Consider the following 24,782-nt stretch of genomic DNA (forward strand, 5'->3'; position numbering starts at 1 on the left):
CCAAAACTTCGGTGATAATGGAATGTGCAGAAAAATTGCTGATGTCCACCTCTTCCGCAATTTCTCGGATAGTCACACAACAGTCCCGCATCACCACAGCGTTCACTTCGGCAATTACCTGGTCATTTCGGCATGTTGATGGCCGACCGGAGCGTGGCTCTCCCTCCACGGATGTGCGGCCGTCTTTAAACCAATTGCACCACTGCTCAATCTGTGTGCTGCTCATAGCATCATCACCGAAAGCCGTCTGAATATTTCGAATGATTTCCACTTGGCTATCGCCAAGTTTCTGGAAAAATTTGATGTAGTAGCGCTGCTCCTCTCGCTCCGCCATTTTCCTTGCAACAAAAAACCGACGAGAGCACTGCGCAGTGCCTCACTCAAACGCTGCTTCCCAGCGACTGACGCTATCGGTAGGCGGGAAAAAATTCGTGCATGCACACGAGGGTTCAAGGTCGGCTGCTGTAAGCGCGCTTGTTTCATATCCATCAGGTGTTCGCAAAAAAAATAAAGTCGGATACTTTTCTAACAGACTTCGTACATTAATAAGAATACCTCGCATGATGAAAAAGTATACAAAAACACCGCATACCGCCGGTAATAACCGCAGCTCTAGATAAATGTGAGAAAGAAAAAAGAAGAACTGCACAAGAGAGGTTAGGAGACACTGCTTGAAACTTTGGTGAAATAAAGCATGATATAGCTACAAAAAGCGGCCTTAAACAAAGCATAAGCTGTTTTACCGACACTGTACATGTTAACTTCCTAAATTATTTTCGTCAGACAACACGAAGTACCCAGGACAATTCCAGTCATGCATTAAACACTTGCTTGACTTTTCTCTTGTAAATTTAACAATAGATAACATACTGAATGTTATTATTTTCCTTCAGAAAGCCATCCATCTGACGTGTAAAGGTTTTTATGCCGTTATTTATTTTATACTTATTATCCACCGCACTTTTGACTATAACGCGGGATGCATGGCATCGCCTGAGCCAGTGACGAAGAGAGAGAAAACAACCTTATAATAGAATTTGGAGTAAAACTGTATCCTTGTACAGGTCGCAATTCATACACGCCTTCTACACTGTCTCAAAGACCTGTCCAGTCACTTAAGCCGCTTACTGAACTCTGTTTAGCTTACGCAGAAAGTTCTTATGCAAACACTCAGGGGGAAAGCTACACGCCTAAGCTTGAAACAAGACCCCGAAAAGACAAGGCTTTATCTTATATTTTCAGTTGGTCCCCTATCGCAATGGGGCCCCTAGGAAAGCTACCTAGGAATGAGCCAAAAAAAAAAAAAAAGCAGCTGACAAACTACAAGAACCTTGTATCCCTTTATTGCGCTTCTGAGGTCAACAATCTTTCTACACAAGAAAAGCTATCAGGAAGGCGTGCCGCAATGCCAGCACGATGAACCAATGTTTATGCAGAACCTAGTATATCGACTCAAGGTTTTAGGCGGGCCTTCGGAAAGAAAGTTTGTTCTGCTCCAAATGTAGCAAAAAGAAGTGAAAAAGCTAATCTTGTTTCAGACGCCAAATCCGGGTTCTAGGTCCCCGCACCCTCCCCTGGTTCCTCCTTTTTTTTTCCAGGAAATGACAAAGGGAAGATGTCCCTCCTTTGTGTCCACAGATTGGTCTGGTACTCAAAAAAGAATTTTTGGCGAACTAGGTGTACGACCGAAAGCAAATTTAGATCATTGAGGCCTTTGTATACATTACTTACCACAGCGTCTAGCTCCGAACGCGTTTCCTTCATCCCCTATGGTTGTACATGTAACAGCGTTGTAGAAAAGCCAGTCTACTGTCACCTAAACATGCTCCCAACACAACTCTGCCCAATTAATCTCAATTGCGCTGTCATTAGCAGATTGGTCAGACCACTTCATTTAAACCCTTGACTTCCTGGATTTCAGTCACGGTTCCTGTTGAATTGTTAGCCTGACTGCCTTAGAAGCTTGCTTTTCCTTCATTATGGTCGTTATGCGGCTAAGTATTCTTTAAAGGCTGCTTTAGGAGGAAGTGCACGATAACTTATCTATATATATTTTTGTTTTTTTTTTCGCCAAAAAGCACCATTTAAAAATATTGCAGCATTCTATACTCCAAACATTTATGAACTTGCTCACGAAGTTCAGTTCTGGTCTCTAAAGTAAAAAGCGAGAAACCCAAGTTCATTGACGCGTTGTTGGCGAACGCACTTTTCAAAGCGTGTATGCAGCGCTGAACAGGACTTCTGATTGGGGAACGGATAACGACGTTGCAAGCATCGTTTTTAGAGCCACAGCTACACTCCACTCCTCGGCATACAATTCCAATTTCTATGTGGATGAGACAATGACCTTGAATGCCTCGCAAGGTCAAACCGATATTAACTGTGCGGTGGCACGGCCCTAGCTGTGGTAGTATGACCCTGTGATTATATGACTATGACCATTGGTACCTGACTTTGAACTTTGACCTTGACCCTTGACATTTGATTTGAGACAGTGGGCACCACATCGACAATGACCTTCACTGCCTCACAATGCCAAAACGAACTTAAATGCGTGGTGGTATGGCCCAAGCTATGGTAGTATGACCACGTGATCATATGACTATGACCATCAGGTACTTGACCTTCCTTGACATTTAATTTGAGACAGTGGAGGATATGCTTAACAGAGCTTTCGCTCGTGTAACTAGGTTCAAGACACGTTGACCCCCAGCCATTTTTGTTTTGCACTTGCTGATACATATAAGCAATGCTGCAGAGAACACAGAACGTTTAATTTCAGTCAATACATACTCATTACAACATATCTTTTTAAAGTTGGGCCTGATATGTTACTAGTAATAAATTATCTGTAGTTCAGAATCACACCTGAACGGTGTGCTCGTCTTGTCAGATAGCACACTTCAAAAGGAGCTCCATCCTCATTATGACTATTTCAGCATTTTTATGAAGCGTCTGTATCAAAGAAATGAATTATTCGGCATAATTAAGTGCGCCCAAAAGTAAACTTTCCTCATGTAAAATGTTAAGGTTTTGAAGAAAACACTGTATGGAAAAAAAAAATAATTTTCAGTATATTTTGAGGATTTCATGAAAACATTAGTGCCTAAAATTGCTCGCCTGCATGCGACGGCACCCTTACCTATTGTCACCGCCTTTGCCTGCTGGCGCGCTGGACAATACCAGCTAGAGAAGAACCGCGGCTGATCGTGAGGCTTCATGTACTCGTACCTTTGCATCATTTTAGACCAGTGACACTCGCCTTTAGTTACACTCGCTTTTAGTGGCACTCGCATTTAGAGGCATTCGCTGTCGAATACACTCGCCTAGAAGTGAGCTCAGCGAATTTACTCCACTCGAGTCAAATACCCTTCATGCTGTGTATGTGACCAGTCACCTTCCCTCTGCGGCGAAAATTCCTGTACAATGATAAAGTGGCCTTGCTTTAGAAGAACAATCAGCTGTGTCGGAATCGCTGAGTCTGAGCATTTGCGCGCTCACAGTCTGTATACACACCTGCCATGCAGCACGCTCTCAACGCTGCACTTAATTCCCTCCTCAACGACGCTGGCGAACTAGATCATGTGTTCTTTCTTCAGGCAGGACTGAGCGGGAACTGCATACGCATTTGCGTGCGCTGAGAAGGCGCTACCACTGCACCTAATAGTTGAACCTCGTTACAACGAAGTTGAAAGGGCCCGGTGATTACTTAGTTATTGCCATAGCTTCGTTATAGCCCATGTTGACCGACCTTCCCAGGGGAATCGTCATTCCTTCGTTATATCCATTATTTCGTTATAAACTCTTTCGTTATAACGAGGCTCAACTGCATATCGCCGGCAGTTCGTCATGCCGCTGGCCGAGGAAACGCCTGTTGAGAACAGCGAGGCACAACGGCTTCATCATGCTAATATGGCGAGCGGGGAGGCTGTAGGTTCATGCGTAGTGTTGTATCGTTCAGGATGCAAGGAAAGTGCAAACTCATTAAACGTACTTACAGCAAGCCGTTCTATAATCTTCGTCGTTCTCTCGGGTGCGTGCGCGTGCGTTCATCGCGCTACATCAACTTCCTCTTTATGACCACGTAGTACGTTACTGTAAGAAAAGTCTGTTCCGTATGACACTTTTCGTCACTATGCAGCAGTGTGCCGCCGAGATGACATTTCACGATGCGAAGTGCACTCGTTGGAAGCGATACTGAATTGGCCACTGCGACATCCGTATAAGAGGTTAAAACGAGAGAATGGTTGGGCGCCCTGGCTTGTCTCACAGCAATGCCGTGATACGCGCGGGCCTGCGAAGCGTGCGTGCCATTGTGCATTTTCTAAAAACATGTGCAACGCGTGCAGTTTGCATTTTACTGTAGAGTGCGTGCAGCGGCTTTGTGTAGAAAGCGGTGTCGGTTTCGCACAGTTCAGCGACCAATGAACCATTTTTCTGGCTAGAACTTGAAATATATCAAAGACACAATGTTTCTGAGTGTAGGATCTTTCCGCGTAGAGTAATATAAACTGTACCCTGCCGGCACTGACCACATTCATCGTCGATTCAGGTCGAGTACTTCTACGCCCGGATAGGCCTCACCGTCGTGGCGACCTTGGCCAAGGTGAGTTTTCAGTAGTGCGCCGTCCGTGCTGGACGGTTCTACGTGACTTCGAGCGCACGCTGAGATATGTTTGAGGTCTCGTTTACATTGAGACCATTACGCAGCATAGTGCACATGAACATGCTGCAACATAAGTTTTTAATAAGTGTGCGTCCAGCTTAGAGCAGCTGTCAGTGAGCCGCAGTGCTTAAAGGGACCATGATGACAACATTTTGTTCCCGGTAAAAATGGGTTCTTTGGCTCTTTCTGATTTTTGTTGATGTTTGTGCGATAGCAAAATACGCATTTATTGTGACAAAATGGCGTTTAAAATTTTCCCGCTACTGGATTTAAACTTGGGAAGAAAAGACCGGTGATCCGCTGCTGTGAGGTAAATGGTGGTGTAGCCTAGCTTCTTGGATCTGGGCGCAAAAAAACGTATCGACGCACCAGTTTTCTCGTGAAATAGCAGCTGGTAGCGGCATCTGTATTTAATCTTTTCTAGCTTATAAAATCTGAGTTCTCAGTGCAAGTAGCCTCTTTAGAACGCATGCAGTTATCTGTCGTAAATGTTGCTTTTTTCGATAAACCCCTGCTGACAGGGCACGCCCGCTTGGCCGCGGTTTCGCTAACGAGGGTATATTCTTCCCCCCCCCCCCCCCCTCCATTTTTTATTTTTCTCAATTTTTTTTGTTCAGGTCCATTTCTTTTATTTTATGACTGGATTAAACCTGCTATACTTAGTGGCACAGGCTGATGCAAAATTGTTTTTGATTTTTCTTTTAAGCCTCACAATAATTTCATTTGTATGTCGAACAAGACAACTTCAACTGATCTTCAGGGCCAGTTTAATAATGTGCATGGTACGAAATGCGTGCCTTTTGAACAGTTTTATTCTGCCTGGTTAATAATGCCATATATTAGCATAATTAAAAATTCTAATTTATTCCTACGCAATACGATGTCTCGTGTTCATTACTGTAACAATCTCCGTCTGAGCACGTTTGATTGTGAAGGTTTTCTTTTCTTTTTTTTTGTTCGAGCACACAAGCTTTTTCTCGTTCATTGGCAAGATCTACCATTGTTTTCTTTTTTCTTTTTTCAAAAGCTCTGTTGAGAGCACAGGGTCGATGTGAAGGATATGGGAGAGGCCTTTGTCCTGCATTTTACGTCGTTAGGCTGATGATGATGATAATGATGTCGCAGTTAATGATGTCAAATAACATTCCTACACTAGAAATCCGCCGAAAGATTAATAGATTGGTATTCTTGTTTAATAGTTTAACAGGTAAAAATAAACTGAACCTTCCGGAGTGCATTAAGCGTCGTCTAGTGAGAAGGACTCGGAACGTTCATGAACATTCACTTACTCCCCTTTTCGCCAAAACTAACAGTTTTAAATACAGTTTTTTCCCTAGAACAGTGCAAGATAGGAATTCGTTACCGGAATCAGTTTTTTCCTGGCAAAATATTTCTGATGCGTTAAATCGTCTACTTACCTGCTAATGTTGCTTATATGTATGTTTTGTATCCGTGTGCTGCTAATATTGTATAAGTTTGTTCTTTTGGTTTTATTCTTTTGGTATCCGTGCGCTGCTAATATTGAATAATTTTATTCTTTTTTGTTATGTAACAATGTAAGTTCACTCCTGCTTGGGCCAGGCAGTGGCCTGCAGTATTATGAAATAAATAAATAAATTAGGAGGAGGATGATGATCGAGAGCACTCCATATGCACTAAGTGACCATTCATTAGCGGAACGTCGCAGGGCGTCGCAGTCTCAACACCGCATGCGCTGACGTCAAAAATGATTGCATACGCGTGTGTGGCATCGAAGCACGCATGCGTATCAGGTACTAGCCGTCAGCGGTAACGGTAAAACCAACGCTTGCTCTATCTCAATATCAGCCGCTTCTCAATAAGGCCCCGTATGGGCGCCTCTGTTCATTCACTCGTAGTGTTGTGGCGCCATGTATGTGGAGACTAGCGAATGGAAGAGCGCGAAGAATAGCAGGAGGGTGTTTTACCTGCCCAAACTATCTCATTCGGCTGGCACTGAAATCAAGGAGGGGTTGGTAGCGGTAGCACGTTGACGTATATGCGCTCTATAACCATACGTTTATTATCGACCGGAAAAGTGAATGGACCACGGATTAAAAGGTTTGTTTCTCGAAACCCAGCTCGTCACTAAAAGTTCAAACTGCGCACAGAGACGAGGACGGTCAGTAAGAAAGATGCACACAGCGCTGACTTTAAACATAGCTTTATTGGAAAGAACAAAACCTGTAAGACGCTCATATATGTTCCTTTTTCTTTTTCCAATAAAGCTCAACTGAAATACAGCGCCGTGCTTGTCTTCCTCGCTATCCGTCCTCGTCTGTGTGCGCTGTTTAAACATACGCCATGGAATAACAACTAGCCCAAGAAAAGGCTGTTCTCACGAATAGCTCACTACGTCATCAGACGCTAAGTTATATTCATGGTCCATTTACCTTTCCTTCCAATGGCACTGTTTTTAAAGGTGAGTCCCATTACGCAAGGTGATTAGTTGTGCGTCCTTTTGCTGTCATTACACCCTTCCTGCTCATGTGATTTCTCCATTCCGGGGATTTTGAGGTTGTTAATAAAAATAAACAAATGATGTGATGTCATAGTGATTGAGGTGACAATGATGCTTGCTCACTGGCTAGTTAAAAAAATGGCAGTGGTTCAGCTCTGGTTAAACCTGGAGAATTGCGAAAGCAATGAGGAGAGAGAGAGAGACGATGGAGAGCGCGCGGCAGCGGCGGCGGCCCCAGCAGGCTAGCAATGCGCCGCTACTGCGCATGCGCAACTGGCGAGCGCGGCGGCGGCACCTCTGAGTCACCCGCGCAGCGACGGCGGCGGTGCGCCAGCTGTGCGCCATGTGACGTCACTGCTCCTCGCGCATGCGCAGTATGGCTTTTCGTCAGCTCCGCGAAATGGCTCGGCGACTCGCGTAGTGTTGCTTTCGCAACAAAACGCAGTTGCAACTGCAGCCTTGAGCAGCGTAACGAAGTTTCCACTGCGACTATCGCTTAGCGCCTTTGACGGTTCAGCACTCAATCACTCATAGCTTCGCGTGGAATATTTTCTCGGAAATATTATAGTATGTGCGCACTGTGCATGGAATCTGATTGCTGTTGTTTGTTAATAAGACGTATTAAAAAACATGTCCTATTTATGCATTATGCGTTTCGCTCGGACGTCTTAGCTGAAGGTATCGAAAGAGCTTACAAGGCCGCTTAGCAACACCCTCAGTCATGAAAAAAAAAAAACAATTTCTTTTCAGGGGAAAGTAATGATCCATTTCTTTGAGAAAGAACCAGTTCTTCGAGGATTAGTGAAAAGTGCGCTTGACAAATGGTGTTCTAAGGTCTCGTTCTTCTGAAAGAGGCCTAATGTTCAAAGGCTTACAAGACACGTTCGGAACAACGATAGGATTATCGACTAAAATTCGCATTTAATTACGCATAATTCGTCTTTTTATTCATTTATTGAGCTTAATAGCGAGTGGTCGCCACGTTTGTCGCAGCGACGGTCACGTGTACAAGAATGTTTTGAAAGGGGATAATAATTTCGAGCAGTGAACAGTTTACTCTTTATACGGGTAGACTACGTACTGTCGGAAATAAGTATCGGGTGCACCCCGCGAGCTTTGGCAAAACTGAATTCTACCGAATGCGCCTGTATGGAAGTAAAAAGGACGTACGCTGTCCTCTAGCGGTAAAAGGAGTGGGTCTTTTTACTCCTCTCTCTTTTGAGTAAAGAGAGAGCCGAAACGGTGACCATTGGTACCTGCACTCTCAAGTTGATCCGTTGCGCTGCTATAGAAAACGCCGAAAACGAGGAGCTGCCACGGGTGGTGTACGCCACTCTTGCTACCGACAGTACATGGTGTATTCTCACCTCTTTTTTTTCCCCCATCTCATTTCGCAGATGTACGTGTTGTACGACTACATCGACTTCTACTGGACGATACAAGCGTATCCCTACAGCTACCAGCTCCCGGAATGAACAAGCTGCTTTCGCCGAAAGAGATGGGCTAAAGGATTGCTGCGCTTATTTGTGTAGTTTTATTTCTCGTTTGGATATATCTTTTTGTTTGAACATAATCTGCTGAGTAAGGTTGCCCATGAGCGAAGCAAGCCGCACAGGTTGGGCCAACAACGAATGAACGTAGGCTTGTTGGTAAGGCACTTGACGGCTCCTTAAATGTTTTTTTTTTCCAAAAAAGGCCCGAATATTTGAGCGTTGTGTTGTTTGTGTATTCGTCTACGAGGTCCTCAACAGAAAAGTTGGGCCTCGCCAACTTTGATTTTGGACTTAACATGCAATAAAAAATTGCGTGGACACTTTGGCAACTAAAGTGTTGAGAGGCGAAAGCCGAGGACACTATGCCGTGACGACTTCCGGTGAATGTGACATCACACCGTTCCTGTGGCTGTATCGATACCCAAATTGTACATCTTTTGGGAATCTTTAGTGTTAATTACGCTTAATTACACATTTCTCCATCTAATTTGACACAAATACGTTTTTCCGACCATTCTGTGAAACTTGTCACTATGCCGTGACGACTTCCGGTGGATGTGATGTCACACCATTCCCGTCGACATTTTGCCTATAATTAATTAGCTAATTAACCTACATTCATCAAACTTGGCTTCGAGGTTCATTTTTTCCTCCGCTATCTGAAGCAACCATTGGTTTTCTTCTATCTTTTTTAGTTCCCAAGTTAAACGCGTGTGACACGCTTTGTTAACGGGCGACAGTATGAGCCATTAAAGGCTTTCGCCTTAAAAAAATAACTTCGTTGGTTCGTATGTGTCGATCAGCTATTCACTGTTCCTTGCCGACTAAAGACATCCCGGAGCTTCAGCTTCACTTCTAAAGCTTTTCAGGGCTTGTGACGTTGACTACCACTGGGATCACTGAAAGGACGCCTCAGAAGGAAATTTACCGCGAATGCAGCCTTGGACTCGCAACTGTTGGCAATCTATTGTTACTCGTTGCATTGCATGCATGCCTCGCTGTCACTGGAACTACAGGTACACATTCGTGCAAAAAAGATTTATCAGCGAAGCAGCAGCTTTCCATTTCAGCTGTGCGCGTTTTTCCATATGTAGCTACGTTAGGTTTTTCTAGTAGCGTCGGCGCCGTGGAGTTCGAGAGCGCAGGTTGGATTTATGGATGAGGCTGGAGTGGGAATTGGAGGGCACGATGTCACTCTTCACAGTCATCGCCTACCGCCTTTCTTCTCTCGCAGATAAGTATTTAGCGAGTACTTCGAGCCTTAAACTGTGCCCCCTGACCTGCTTAACATGTAGCAGCGTTTCGATCCCCTTTTATCAATACGTGATGCGTTCAACACGTAGCCCTGCGTCTTATTTTGACGGTGCAGATGAGCACTGGCCTTTCTTTTCATCGCGCAGATTAGATTACATACTTGGAAAGCGAGAAACCTGGTTTCTCGTTTCCTGCATAACAAATTTCAATTTCTCTGCGCTGAACGAGGTGGTGTGCGCGAGGACAGCCTTTGAAAAACACTCTTTTGATCCGCTCGGGTATTTAAGTCCGCCTCCGGGCTCTGTGCTAAGCTGCGGCCCGAGAATAATCCAGATGGAGCCCACTGCATAATGTATCACTATCAGGCGCGCTCCGATGCCCGCCTCTGATCAGTCTCTGAAACCACCGGACCGTGAAACGGGGTTCATGGATGATAAATTGAATCTGCTACAGCGGCTTGTGCATTATAGAAATCTCCTGCTAGCATTTCGCTGACAATCGTTGGATGTAACCACTTAGAGCGCTCGCTGAGTTCTTCCACTCATTCTTCGCTCGCGTTCAATGAAACTTTAACCGGCGTTGATCGTATTTGTTCTGTTGAGGCGCTGAAGACAAAGCATTAAATCAAAGCACACTGTATCGTGGTGCGCTTTGCATAAATAGGGCCCTTAGTTTTCGGTGTTTTATTTTTTCCAGAACTTAGGGGAGAGTTTCGGTGATATTTTTCAGTAAAAATTCTGGTACGAATCGACTTATTCAAGAAAAAATTCCATAATATGTGTTTTCTCGGGTCCTTTCTTTGCAGCAGAAGTCAATTTAATATAATTGCTCATTTTTGTGCGGGACATAAAATGCCCTATTTTTGTTCACTATTTCACAAACAACATCAAAATGACAGGTTTGCACAGAAAGAACTTAACCAAATTAGATAGTCGTCTGTTACATTTACTTCGTCGCGTAAGCTGTCAATCCATGCAGCACTTCAGATGCATGGAAGACCTGCCTGCCTTGTACCCCGCGAAAACATCACAGAGGGTGCTTTAAACTAGCAAGAGAACTCCATGGAACAGGACTTCGTTTGCGTTAATAGCGCTTGATACATGATGTCGAATAAATGCCTTGTCAGCACCCGTGTTGTGGCCTCTATAGCTTCTAAACGTTTCTTGTCGAACATAGCCTCAAATTAGGCCACGTCATGAATAACAAGCGTTTAAAGAAATTTAAGATCAGCTAGTTTAACGAACACTCCTCTGGAATGCCAAACAACTGTCCATCACTACCGCCGTTCACGCGCCACATACCTACAGCCACAGCCCACGTTCGATCACACCCAAAGCACGTACTGGCAACAACTCCATACGCGCTGCTTCCCGTCCCCTCACTTCGCCCATTATTTTCAGTCCACCCTCTTTCCGCCCCCCCTGGGAATGGCCACATGTGGTGTGTACACTCTTCTTGTCCGTCGTCTTGTGTGACTGGTTTTTTCTCCGTTTACAATGTACCAACTGGCCCGCATTTCAACCCTTCTGCAATGGCCACATCCTACCCTCTCTCCTTACATCCATAACCACCCCCTCCTACTGCCCAATGGGCACTGAAACTGCCTTGGACGTCCTGTCGACATTTAGGACGTCCATAGGACGTCCGAGAGTAGTGTCCATTGGGTGGGAGGTCGCTCTCCTGGCCTCACATCCCGACGACCAAGATTGATCGAACGGGCCTTGCTGGAGCGGCCAGAGTGCTTCTGCCTGGATTAGAGGGACTCATCCTCCTCCTCGACAGGAACAAGGACAGGATATTCGAGAATTTTAATGTGGTGTCTCAGCTTTGTTCAAGAAAACAAACGTTCTCTATGCCCTTTCAGGTATAGTAACTCGTTCCCTTGCCCTTGTGTATTTTCTAGAAGGGGAGTTTTCGGGGAAAATCGGTTTCAACCCGTTTTTTTTTTATTATTAAGAAATGGGTTCGGGGTGTAAGAATGGGGTAAAATCAGGTTTTACCCGGAAACGAAGGAGTGTGCACAAATAAAAACAGCGCTCTTTTCAACCGTCTTCCTAGTTGGCATCAAAACGTTACCTAAATGCTGCCATTTCAGGCAGCCTTGTGCCCTTCACCCCCCCCCCCCCCCCCCCCCCTTCTTTGTATGGCAGTAAATTCTTTAACAGAATCCGTCTTCAAGGTGAATGTCGTATCTGAGAATAATCTATGAATGAGGTCTCGCCAACAAAAGAATTGGAGCGGACACTTAAGCTCCGCCTCAAGGGTATGACGCAATAGCATTTATGGGTTATTAATACCGGTATTTGCGAAATTGGTCACTCTCGACTTCGTATTCATAGATCGATAGGAGTCCCCATCATACCGCACCTGGCGCAGTAGCTAGTGATTAAGCGATGCGCCACTGAAGTCCACAAACACCCTGCCACCCTGGCCGGTGGCAACGTTTCTGGCACAACGTTGTCAATGCCAAAGCATGCAGCGCACCTCTGTCACTACCGCCACGTAGCTTAAAGCATGGTTTAGGTGTCCACTGTTCCGAGAGGGCGTTATGCACCTTCCCTCTGGTTCAGGCGTCCACCGATATGTGCGAGACAGACAGTGCTCCATTTCTTTTCCTCAAAAACCAATTCACCCATTTTGCCCTTTGCTTTCAAAGCTTCCGCTCTACTGGTTTCGCAGCTTAAAGCGCGACTAAGGTGTCCACTTCTGGTTATACAACGGACAACGGCGACGGCGACACCGCGAAATGCAGAAACGGGCGCCAAAGAGCTGCGCTCCAAAAGCCAAACCACAGGTTGGGATCGTTGAAACACCCTGCATATGCTCAGTGACTTGCTCCTGTATACGCATTTTGAGACTGACAGTGATCAATGCGGCCTTCTATAAAAAAAAAATAGCAATTCCTGGACCTCTTCCACGTTAGAGCTTGCATCGCTGCACGTGGGTAATGAGGAGAAAATTCAGAACAGCCCTTAAGCGCAGTAGATTCCCATTAAGAAAGCAAGACCTCTTTTTTTTTTGCGTTTGCAGTTGCAGTGTTGCGTTCATTGCGCCTATGTTTTCATCATGAGTGCATTTACACAAAACCACTTGTAATCCCCTCCTTACGTAATGCCCTCGGGCCTTTAAGGATGAAATAAATGAAATGAAATGAAGTTCATGGCGCATATCTTGAAGGTCTGCCCTTCGAGTACGGAAAGCACCGGCGTTCTTGCAGGAAATATATTTGTCATAAAAAAAATGAATGCAGCTTCACTAAAGGTATCGCTACTCATTCCCGCTGTAATGGAGCTGCAACGGTATTACATTTCAGGGCAAATGAAGATTTAGGCGCATTTAGTGGAAGCGCTTTTCTGAGCCGAGCCAGCAACGCTTTTATTTGGCAATGTTTATTGCCTGGCTGCATAGAACGAAGAGAGCCGTAAGCTGGCTATTTAGAAGCAAAAATGTACGAAAATGTGCCATCAGCGTCAACCCGAAGTGCAAACAGGAAACTTTACTGTCAAAACAACAACACAAAAATACTACCGGCTATAGAAGAAACACAAGCAGAGCCTATTAAATAAACACTTCCACGCTCCGGCCTCTGCGCCATCAAAAGTTGAAAATCTAAAGCACTAATAATCAGTCTGACTCAAGCAAAATCTTGCTTTGCTGCTGCGATTTAAACTGTCTTGTTCCGCGTTTCAATCGACGCTGAAAGCACACTTATGGCTCTCCAGAAGTACGTTAGGTGACGAGGAGAACTCATTTTAACTTTATGATGTAGCAACATCTGTTCCGCAGAAAGAGCAAAAACCAGGAGGCATTTTCTGCATGCGTTCTAACTTATGCGCGCAGATGCATGCTTTCGCTTAGCATAACTTCATGTGTACGCTTGCTGCGTACACAATTATCTTACGACTGCTAAAAAATAAGTACTGTTTTTGAAAATCAGCAATATCGGCCACTACTGAAGAATTTTGCAGATATGCAAGCACACTGCGGCTCTGGCAGATTATACCACTGGACGGTGCAGAGCCATCCTTCAACTCCTTTTATGCATAACAGGAGTACTTAGGGTGTTCTTGAAAGAAGACGAACCCTACGTTTCGGGGTAGGCACTTTTTTCGGAGGTGATGGGACGGGGACGAGAAGGGCGCCTTTAAACCTTCGGCTGGTGACTAACAGTTCCATGAACGAGGTCACCCTGTTCAGGGGGATGGTCACCCCTTGTGAGTCGCCTGTGTAGAGACACATATACAGTCTAACGCAATTTTAAGGTGATCACTTCTGGCCTAAAATACTCGGATTAAGCTGCTTTGAAACGCTTTATTTTCTCAAGAAAGGTGAGACGAATACATAAGCTACAGCAGGATGATATGCCTCTATCCTGCACCGTCATGTTTGTGCGCACTAAGTGACCGTCACGCCAGGAAAAAAAAAAATTGGTCCGTTTCAGCGAAAACAAACGTGATAGCACTTAGACTGTACGTAAGCAGAATACATGCTCATGGGGAAGCGGGAAGTGAACCTCACCGCGTCGCGAAGGCCGTGTATTGGTGCGGACATAAGCAAACGGCGCACACTATCGTATAGTGATGCTCCAAGTAAGTGGGAGTTAGCTTAGTTAATTGTTTAATTACCAAATGGACCTACTTAACTTTTCTAGTCAGGCCATATAAATAAATAAAACCGAGTAGGAAATTGGTCGAGCTCGGGAATCGAACCCCGGTCTTCGGCGTGCGAGACGAGCATGCTATCCACTTCGCCATGCCAGCTCAATAGTTTGGAATGAACAAAGGCGCGTCTAGTGAATACGGTGTCTTCGCTCACTCTCATTCTTCTCCCTTCCCTTCCGTCCCTTCTGGCGAGGCTTAGGTGTCCACCGAGATATGAGATTGGATTGGATTGTAAAACGTTTATTGCCAACAGTCTGAAGGGCATATAGGCCCCCCGCCTAAACGACGGCCAGAAGGTCTTGGCTCCTGGCGGCGTCTTCGGCCAGTTGGACGACTTTTGTTTGAGTCTCCGGATCGGAGCTGAGTAGGAGAGCCTCCCATTGTTCAAGTGACTTTATTTTTTGTCCCTCCAGGGGGGCAAAAGGGCATTTCCAGAGAATATGGTTGAGATCAACTTTGGCCTTACATTGCTTACACTCGTTTGAATATTGTCCCGGATAATAACGACTACACATAACCGGGTTCGGAAACGTATAAGTTTGGAGACGGCGCCAAGAGGTGGCCTGACTCTTTGTCAATGATTTATCAGCAGCGGGGTACTTTGTTCGATTGAGCCTATAATGTTGTGTGATTTCTCTGTAACCTACAAGACGATCCCTGTCTGCGAAGCCCTCGGTATGGCCACTGGCTCGGAAAGCAAGACCTCGAGCCAGTTCGTGAGCTGCTTCATTTCCAGCCAGGGATGCGTGTGCAGGTGTCCAGACTATGCGAATTTTGCGGTCGTCCCTTGCAGTCCGCAGGATTCCGTTCGTCAGAGGGGAGACCCTCCCCTTGGCAAAGTTCATCACTGCTACCTTTGAGTCACTGACTATCATTGACGCATCCGTGCCCACTATTGCAAGTGCGATGGCGGCTTCTTCTGCAATTTCGGGACTGTCCGTCGTGATCGAAGCGCCGGCTCGGAGATTGTCTCGGCGCTAGCTACCGCTATCACCATTCTCCCCCTCCCGCAATTAGCTGCGTCCACGTAGGCCACGTCTTCTATCGGATAGTTTTTGAAACATTTGCCGAGGGCTTCAGCCCGTTTCTCTCTGCGATCCTTGTGGTGGACGGGATGCATGTTTTTCGGTAGTGGTGGGATCATCAGCCTATCGCGCACGCTCTTAAGCATGTCCACTTTCGGACCTCGCTGACTCTCGTAATTTATTCCTAGTTTCGCGAGGATTTGCCTGCCTGTAACGCTTCCCGACAGCCTTTCGTACTGCGAGACTGTCACGCCTTCCACAATTTCATCCAATGTGTTGTGAAGACCTAGTTCTAAAAGTTTTGCGGTGGGGGTCCGAATTGGTAAACCCAGCGCCTGCTTGACACTTCTGCGAATGATCCCTTCCAGCTTGGACTTCTCCGCTGCCTTGAGATTAAGGAAAGGAGCTACGTAAGCAATCTTACTTATTACAAAGGCTTGAACTAATCTGATTAGATTCGTTTCTTTCATGCCATAGCGCCTATTTGCGATTCTGCGGATGAGCCGCATAGTCTGTTGCGCGCATATCTCCAACTTCTTTATTGCTTCTCCATTGAAACCGTTGTTTTGAATGTACAGCCCTAAGACTCTAATCCTGTCCACCGTCGGGATATCGAGTCCCTGAGCCTTAAGAGGTATCCGCGGGGGATCCGACCGTGATTTCCTCTTTGGTTGGTAAAAAAGCATTTCCGATTTTTGCGGGGAGCACCTAAGCCCCCTATCATTTACATACTTTTCAACTTCTCCTATGGCCATTTGGAGAGTCTCCTCTATTTGACCGTCAGTTCCTTTGCCAATCCACATAGTAATGTCATCCGCATACATGCAATGACTGAGACCTTCAATCGCTGCTAGTTTGCTAGGAAGCCCGATCATGGCCACGTTGAAAAGAAGCGGGGACAGTACAGATCCCTGCGGGGTCCCCTTGCTACCTAGCTCTATGTAGTCTGATTTACTTTCCCCGAAGTTAATTTGGGCCACTCTGTCGGAAAGGAAATTTTTAACATAGTTGTAGGTTTTCAGGCCTACTCCCAGGAGGCTGAGATTATCCAGGATCGCCTTGTGCGTGACGTTATCGAAAGCCTTCGCCAGGTCAAGACTCAGAATGACCTTCGCGTCCCGCGTTTGTGAGTCCAGAATTTCATGTTTTAGTTGCAGCATCACGTCCTGCGTTGAGAGATGAGACCTGAATCCCACCATGGAGATAGGATAAAGATGGTGGTCTTCCATGTAGTTGTTGAGACGTGTCTGCACTACATGCTCCATCAATTTCCCTGCACAGGAGGTTAGGGATATAGGCCTTAGATTCTCGATCGACAAAGGTTTCCCCGGTTTAGGAATAAGTACCACCTTAGCCGACTTCCACAGCTTAGGAATCTCACCCGCCTCCCAACATTTCTGCATGTAGGCAGTGAGTGCTGTTATAGAGTTGTCGTCGAGATTTCTGAGCAATTTGTTGCTTACCCCATCCGGTCCGGGCGCTGAATTAGTATTTAATCTAGCAAGCTCTGCTCGCACTTCGGATTCAGTAATGGGTTCGTCCAAGCGATCGTTGGGTATCCCACAGTAACCATGCAGAGGTACCTTCTCGGTGTCCCCTATGTACTTAGATCGAATCTCATCGAGCAGCTCTTGCTCTGTACCCTCATGTTTATGCTGGATTTTTTGGAGGTTTTGCCTCTGGGCCGTTTTACATCCGTCAGGGTCTAGGAGGTATCTGAGTAAACTCCATGTACGAGCCAGACTTATATTCCCGTCCATTTTGTCGCATAGCGATTCCCAGTTTTGCCTAGAAAGTTTGAGCGCATATTCCTCTATCTCTTTGTTGTGCCTTGCTATCCTTCTGCGAAGGTTACGATTCCACTTTTGACTTTTAAGTCGCTTTTCCATACTGGTTTTGGCTTGCCACATATGGAGGAGGCGGGTGTCCATTGTTTCTAGGCCTGAGTCTTCCGCCACAGTCTGGGTCGCTTTACGAGCGTCCAATTGGAGCTGCCTTATCCACTCCTCAATGTCATCAATTTCTGTGGTGTTAGCGCTCTGTTCCCGGATTTTTCGGAAGGCGTCCCACTCAACAAGTGAGTGACGTCGGCCTGGGCGTTTATAGGGCCCAGCAGTAATTACCGTTTCCAAAATAAAGTGATCACTGCCTAAATTTTCTTGAGTGTTAACCCAGTTTGCGCTGCCGACGTTCTTAACGAGGGTGAGGTCCGGAGATGTGTCCGTACTGACGCTATTTCCCGTTCTAGTGGGAGACTGAGGGTCCGTAAGTAGGGTGAAGGCCCCTTGTTGCATATCGAGCCAGAGCTCTCTACCCTTGACACATTCTCTCTGGTACCCCCAAGCAGCGTGATGGGCGTTGAAGTCCCCCATTACCACCACCGCTTGTTTGTTAGCAATGCGTAGAGTTTTTTGAAGAAGCGACCCGAAGCGAGTCTTTCTTTGTTTTGGACTGCTGTATATATTCAGCACAAATAGGCTGGTCTTAATTTTATTATTCGGAATGAGTTCTAGAAGAACGTGCTCTACGTGACTGATCCCCGTGTCATGCGCAATAGCCGTTATGTTTCTTTTGACGAGGGTGGTAACTCCCGCCTTCTCGCCAGAGGTATTAAAAGATTGATAGCCTGATAATTTTGCAATCCCCCCAGTTTCCTGAAGAGCGATCACGTCCGGGCAGTCTTTACCAATGAGGAGTTGTTGAAGAACTGCTCGCTTCCGGCGGTATCCCCGACAGTTCCACTGCCAGAGCGTATATCTATTGTCCTTATGTTGCCTGGCCATTTTGAAGTTGTTGAAGGGTTATCGTAATAGCGTCTGTCTTATTCTCTACGGCCTGCCGCCATGCATTCATAGCTAACAGCTCGTTTCCTAGCCTTTTGGTTTCTGTAGTGATTTCCTGAACAACGTTAAAAATGGACTGAATTTGTGCCTGAATTTTGTTATCTGTGGCCTGAACCTGGGCATCAATTTTGTCCTCTAGCCTCCTGCATACCTCTGCGAGCGTGAGCTCGGGCTGCGTGTTGTCACACGTCCTCTTTTTTGTAGGCGGGGGAAGCGATGGTGGCGCCACCGAGGCATCACTGACACCGGCCGCCGCCTCCACCAGTGCAGGCGTTATCTTTGGTTGTTGAGTAAGCCGGGATTGGCCCATCTTCCGGAGTTCTGAATTTTCCTTCTCTAACTGTTCTGTTTTTTTAGTAAGTTTCCTTACGGTGTCAGTAAGGGTCTCAACCATCTTTCTCAATTGGAGGAGCTCATCTGCCCCCTTATCCGAATTATTTTGGGAGGATCGACCTACCCAGCTCACCTCTTTATGGTCGGCTGCCGTCTTGTTCTTGGCTGAAGACACCGACGGTGATCGCCCTCGGGAGCTCAAGCGGCCCCTGGACTGGGACCCGGTCCTGGAACCAGAGTGGGGCTTGGATCTTGAACGGCCCCTGGAGCCGGAACGGTCCCTAGAGCTGGAATGGCCCCGTGACCCGAGACGAGGGAAGGAAACCGAGCGGCCGCGATAGCCCTCTTCCTCCTTGGTCCTAGGTCGGCTCCTCCGGTTTGATGTATTGTCTGATGAATTTGCCGTCTTGTCGTGGGTCTTCTTCTCCCACTGGCGCTTTTTGAGTATGTAAGGAATCCTATACATCTCACGGCACTTTTTGTGTCCCAGTTCATGCCCCTTGCCACAAGAGCACACTTAAGTTCACACGAGTGGTCTTGCGTTGGGTTGTCCATGCCACATCCTCGACATTTGACCACGCCTGCGTTCGGGCAGACATCGGCGCGATGTCCGAGCTGGCCACACTTGAAACACACTTCGTATTTTTTCTTATATAATAGGCACCGAAAGGGGGTGCTCGCGTAGTAGATCCAATATGGCACCTTTTCATCTGCGAAGAGTAGCAGAATAGAGCTCGAGTCTTTTCCTAATCTTCTAACCCCGACAATCTCAGGGTTGTACTTGTTGATCAGGTTCTCACGCACCCGTTCAATCGTGTGAGTCGGCGGAACTCCGTGAATAACTCCTTTGCCGTGTCCATCCGGCGTCACAAGATACGCAAACGTTGCAAGTTTTTCCGTCCCTAAAGTGAGATGCCCAATATTCATATACTTCCGCACTCGTTCAGAGCTGTCGGTGCCTACCAGAATGGTGTTTTGCTTCTGATTCAGAAGGACGATATCATCTCTTGCGTCAGCCGCCGCAATACCTGCCGCCGACTTCACGATGTCAGAGACCGTCTCAGTTTTGCATGCTGAGAGCGGTCGAAGTCCGCCTTGCGGTCTAATGACGACTTTATGTAGTCCGGGGGGAAGACGAACGTGCTGCGTTTCCACCGAACGCATTGCCATCTTCCTGCCCTCCGTCTTAGCTGAGTTGGCAGCCCCTCGCTGACCATCTTATTGTCTTCCTTCGTTCGGAACGCCATCCTGGCGTCCCCCTGCCTCATGGCTGTCGCTCTTACGAGCGCTGCGTTTTGACTTATCAATCGTAAACCATCCGGCTTGGATGGAAAAGTCCTCCGGCGATAGCGTCTCACCTTCAACCGTAACTTCCATGTCGGCCTCCGAGTGCAGTCCTGGGCCACAAGAGGCCGGTGACTTGCCTCGCCGGCACCCTACGGGCGTCGGCGGCCAGAGTCGACGTTAGGCTTAGCTTGGTCGTCAAGCTGGCGAACTGAAGATCGTGATGTGAGCACAAAAAGTCAGTTCACTTGCCGTGGATTTGTTATCCCGGTAGTCCTGCAGACTTCCGGCGTCGGTCCCCGCAAAAGTTTCTGAAGACGCAGACTTAAATCCGCAGAAAGCATCGAAAAACCGCGGAGGCGATGTGCGACGCGTCCGCTTGCCTCAGCCGCTCGTAGCGTAGAGATATGAGAGACAGATACATTTCCTTTCCTCAGAAACCAATTTACCGACGAGCGAGCCGTAGAACCGAATGGGCGATGGCGTTCTATGGACTCCCTGGCAGCGTTGCAAGACGCTGTCGCGTTCAACACTCAGAGGCGAAGCTTAACATCTTAACCACACATCAGTGGCCACACTTTAGGTCAAAAAAGTGCCCTCCTGAATTTTCACGGGTGTCCACCGAGATATTTGAGACAGTTACTGCGTAATTTCCTTTCCTCAAATGCAATTTCATTTTCTTCATTACGGGCCCTCTTTGTCTTCTTTCACTCCCACTTCCTCCTTTCCTCTACGGTGCGGTTAAGGTGTCCACCGAGATGACAGAGAATTACTGCGCCATTTCCTTTCCTCAAAAAGCGTTGCGTTCAAAGGTGAAGGCATCGCGCCCAACGGGTGGTGGCGTTCCATGGACTCCCTGTCGCGTTCCACTCCTAAAGGCGAAGCTTAAGCGTCATTAATTAGCACTGAATTAGTATTCAGGCATTAATCAGTAATTAACCATTGATTAGTGATTTGTCATCACTTAGTAATTAGTACTCAATTATATGTGACGCCACCAGTGCCACAGAAGCAGCGAAAGTGGTGCGGAAGATGCTTCCGCCTCTATGCACTTTAGACAGTCAAAGTGACCGCTGAATTTTTTGGTTGCTTTTATGGGCTTTAACATCCCGAAGCGACTCCGGCTATGAAGGATGCCGTATACTGGAGGGCTGCGGGTAGTTTCGACCACCTGGCGTTGTTTAACGTGCACTGGCATCGCACAGTACATAAGTCTCTAGCATTTCGCTTCCATCGAAATGCGACCGCCGCTGCCGGGATTGAGCCTGCGTCTTTCGGGCCAGCAGCCGAGCACCATAACCGGTGAGCCACTGCGGCGGCGGTAACTTTATTTGTCCATGACGAAGCGCATTAGCGTCTACTACCAGCCTGTTCACGTACCAGCTGTCAGAAATTGTTATCGGAAAGTAATAGTGTGTTCCGTTTGCTTTTGTCCGCATCTGCGCGTAAGTGGTTGGGAGGCAACCTTGGGACCTGTATACGGAAACGCAAACATATCCCAAGGTCCCTATACAGGCTGTGCTACTGGTTCTACTTGCTGTCGAAGCAAGACCGAATGTAGCATTCCTTTGGAAAATTAGGATGAAGTAAACAGCTCCTATACAGGAGTAAACAGCTTCTGGAGGGATTATTTCTCTGACGTTTCCTTCATCGAATAACCGCTGCGCATCATAGTTTTCCCATGAAAAATTTCGCACCGGGCTTGGGGGCGGCAACCTCACCTGCTTATTAGTCATTGCTGAAACTCTCTCCACATTAAGTGAGCACCCTTCCAACTCTTTCCTTAGACAAGTCTGCAGTGACCGCCACAGAGACCTGCTGCGTGACAAACAGTAGTCCGCTTTTAAAGGTTTTCTTTTTACCTAAGCAACAAGTTAATCACTACATGAAATCCTAAGCCAGGAATTTCGATGCCTCTTGACTGTTTGATATAATAAAACATCAAAAAGTTGATTTCGTTTACCATTGAGATTGGTCAGTGGAGTAAAACAGAATGCCGCGGACCATAGCCCACTGTTACCAACGAATGTTTTTTTTTCATTTGTATAGGCAACCTGCAGTGTAGTTTGCCGGTACATGTGGCGCCGTCTCGCGGCCGAAGAGACAAGCACTGAGTAGGCAGCTCGGCGCGCCCAGACCGGCTCCGCTTCCCGAGAAAGGCGCAAACAGCTAGGTTGTAGTAGTAGTAGTAGTAGTTGTTATTTATTGGTACATTTAATATGGAAGGTACAATAATGTTTGCTGCCCCGGCATCTGCTATCGCAGCTGGAAGCACCTGAGCTGGGGCAGCGAAATTGTTATTATAATTTATTATTTACAGATACTGCTGTCTCAGGTTCGAGACATAGCAGGAGTGGTTACATAAAGAAGAAAATCATAATACATGAAAAGGAACTTGTTTTACAAATTGTGCCGGTGGAAGCTGTCGCAACGCACCATCAAGAGAATTCCACATCTCAACTGTGTGCGGGAAAAAAGAAAATTTGCGGCAATCAAGGAAAGATCTGAATGGTGTGATGTTCATGGGATCTGTGCGGCGGGCCACACGTGCAGTGCGACCAGGGAATGAAATGGGGGGCAGCTATAGAAACGGATTTGTGCACTATTTTGTGTAGCATTACAAGCCGGTCACATTTTCGTTGATGCTCGAGGGAATTCAGTGATAAAACATGGTAATGTAGTGAAAGGGAAAAGTTGCGATCGTACCTGTTAAAAATGAATCTAATCGCTTTTTTCTGTATCGACTCAAGTTTATCTTTATCATGCACAAGGTGAGGGGACCACACGACTGACGCGTATTCAAGAAGCGGCCTGACCAGGGATTTATAAGCTGTTAGTTTGCATTCTTTAGTAGCGCCCTTTAAAGTTCTTCTTAGGTAGCCTATTTTTTGTAATGATTTCGCGCATATATTATCAACATGCTTATGCCATTCTAGGTTCGGGGAGAATACTACGCCAAGGTACCTAATTCGTGGACACTTTCCAGTATGTGTTCTGCATTGCCGTACTTGAAATGTAAGGCAGTGTGTAGAAGTGAAAGGAAAGGGGTGAGGGGATAGTAGAAAGGACAGCGGAAGGGGTACACTGTCAATAAATCTATTTACATATCTACATGGTAAATATAAACATATATACAGGTCGCACGCGCGTGAAGATCTGGAAGATCACAGTACAGTCACACGCACACGACACAAAGCACAGAAACAGCTGGAGTGGGGGCGTCCAGCTGTTCATCGTCCGAGGTAGCACACGCGGAGCGTTCGGTCACTGCACGTAACTACCTGGCGGAGAACCGGTGGGACGTCAAGCCTGCCTGTTCGAGGAATGCACAGAGGCTCACCATTGTTCGCTCACGGGTGCGCGCACTGCCGTGCGGCCACAAAAGCGTTGCGAGGGAGTCTGGGAGAATGGCTAGGTTGTGCAGCGTTGCGGATTTTCTGGAAGCTTTGCGTCGGCCGAAATTTCAGCGCCGTCCGTTTCCTTCACTGACTGCACATGATTACTCTCGTAAAGGCGACGTCCTTTTTCGAGCTCCGGTCGCCGAAAATACACACCGATGGCATCAATAGGCTTGAATCCGCAATATAAAACAACAGACATCTTCAAATTCGCACTGGGCGCGCACGCCGCAAAGAGCGTCCGCCTACCCAGTGTCAAAAAAAAAAAAACATGGTGGCGGCGCTGTAAGCAGCGCGACAGCGGCGCCGCCTGGCTATTGCAGGGGGCCTATAGGTTTATCGCACGCACTGGCGATGACGGCACCACGGCTTGTACATTTTTGAGACACAAATTCGGCTTCGAGTTAATAATGCACATATTCGCCCTTCGTTCCAACATCACTAACTTGTTTACAACATACACCTAAGTTCTATAGTATAATGATGTACGCAATACAAGAGCAAAACATGTCTTGAAATGCATTTTCTAGCCCTTATAATCTACCAGGAACGAAGGTACACTCAACGCACGCTAGGTAGTGTTGGCCAAAAGTAACCAGGGAACGGCACAACGGGTTTGCTTCTCAGCCGTGCAGTGGAGCCCTTACAACTCCCCTAGAGACAAAAAAGGCCTCAAAAGAGGAGGGAAAGGGTTTTCCTTACCTTAGATTTCAGAGGTGCAATAAGTGCTCCACTTACGCAGATCACAAACAAACCCCATTGCCAGGTTACTTTTGGCAAAGACGTTAAGTCTCCTCGTACCTTGTCGTTCCTATCGCGTCGTCGAGTTCACAGCCTAACACTCTAAACACAGCGCCATCACAGCGGGTGGTCCATGTAAAGTGTTCTTACCCACACACAGCCTTGCACTGGTGATGTTCTACGCGGAGAAAGATAGTCCACAACGTTTGGAATGCACAAAGCCAAGAGGAGGGGGGAGGAAGTTGAACACAGCCTTAGAGTACAAGGCGGTGGCGATGCGATCTATGCTCGAATGAGTACACGAGGTGTTTACACATATTGTGGCATCAGCGGCCATATAAGGAGTGCCGTGTGGTATAAACACTTCTTTGCATCATGGCGTAGAGATGACTGGCTGCAGCTTACGGGCCTGCAGCCCAGTGCACTCAGATCCGGGACACCATGCTTCTGCAACATTCAATGGTTCATGCCGCACTGTGTATTTTTTTTCCAACACTATGCTACACGCTTTCTTTAAGATGAAAATTGCAGCGGACTGAAAGAGTGTTGGCATAAAGTTTTGAAACAAGTAGGCATACAGACTTCTTGAAAGAGACAAGATCAGG

General features: G+C 46.8%; 1 pseudogene across 1 annotated transcript in view; it reads left to right on the forward strand.

Annotated features, from left to right (window-relative positions):
* Positions 1-8,958, forward strand: part of LOC149359393 (uncharacterized) — a 39,675-nt pseudogene extending 30,717 nt beyond the window's left edge. Inside the window, exons 8-9 of the transcript XR_016288774.1 lie at positions 4,553-4,606; positions 8,543-8,958. The product of XR_016288774.1 is annotated as an uncharacterized LOC149359393 (transcript). The remainder of the gene's footprint in view (positions 1-4,552; positions 4,607-8,542) is intronic.
* Positions 8,959-24,782: the final 15,824 nt, after the last annotated feature.

The sequence above is a fragment of the Amblyomma mixtum genome, chromosome 2, assembly GCF_055824585.1.
Source record: "Amblyomma mixtum isolate Tamu chromosome 2, ASM5582458v1, whole genome shotgun sequence".
NCBI classification, from domain to species: Eukaryota; Metazoa; Arthropoda; class Arachnida; order Ixodida; family Ixodidae; genus Amblyomma; species Amblyomma mixtum.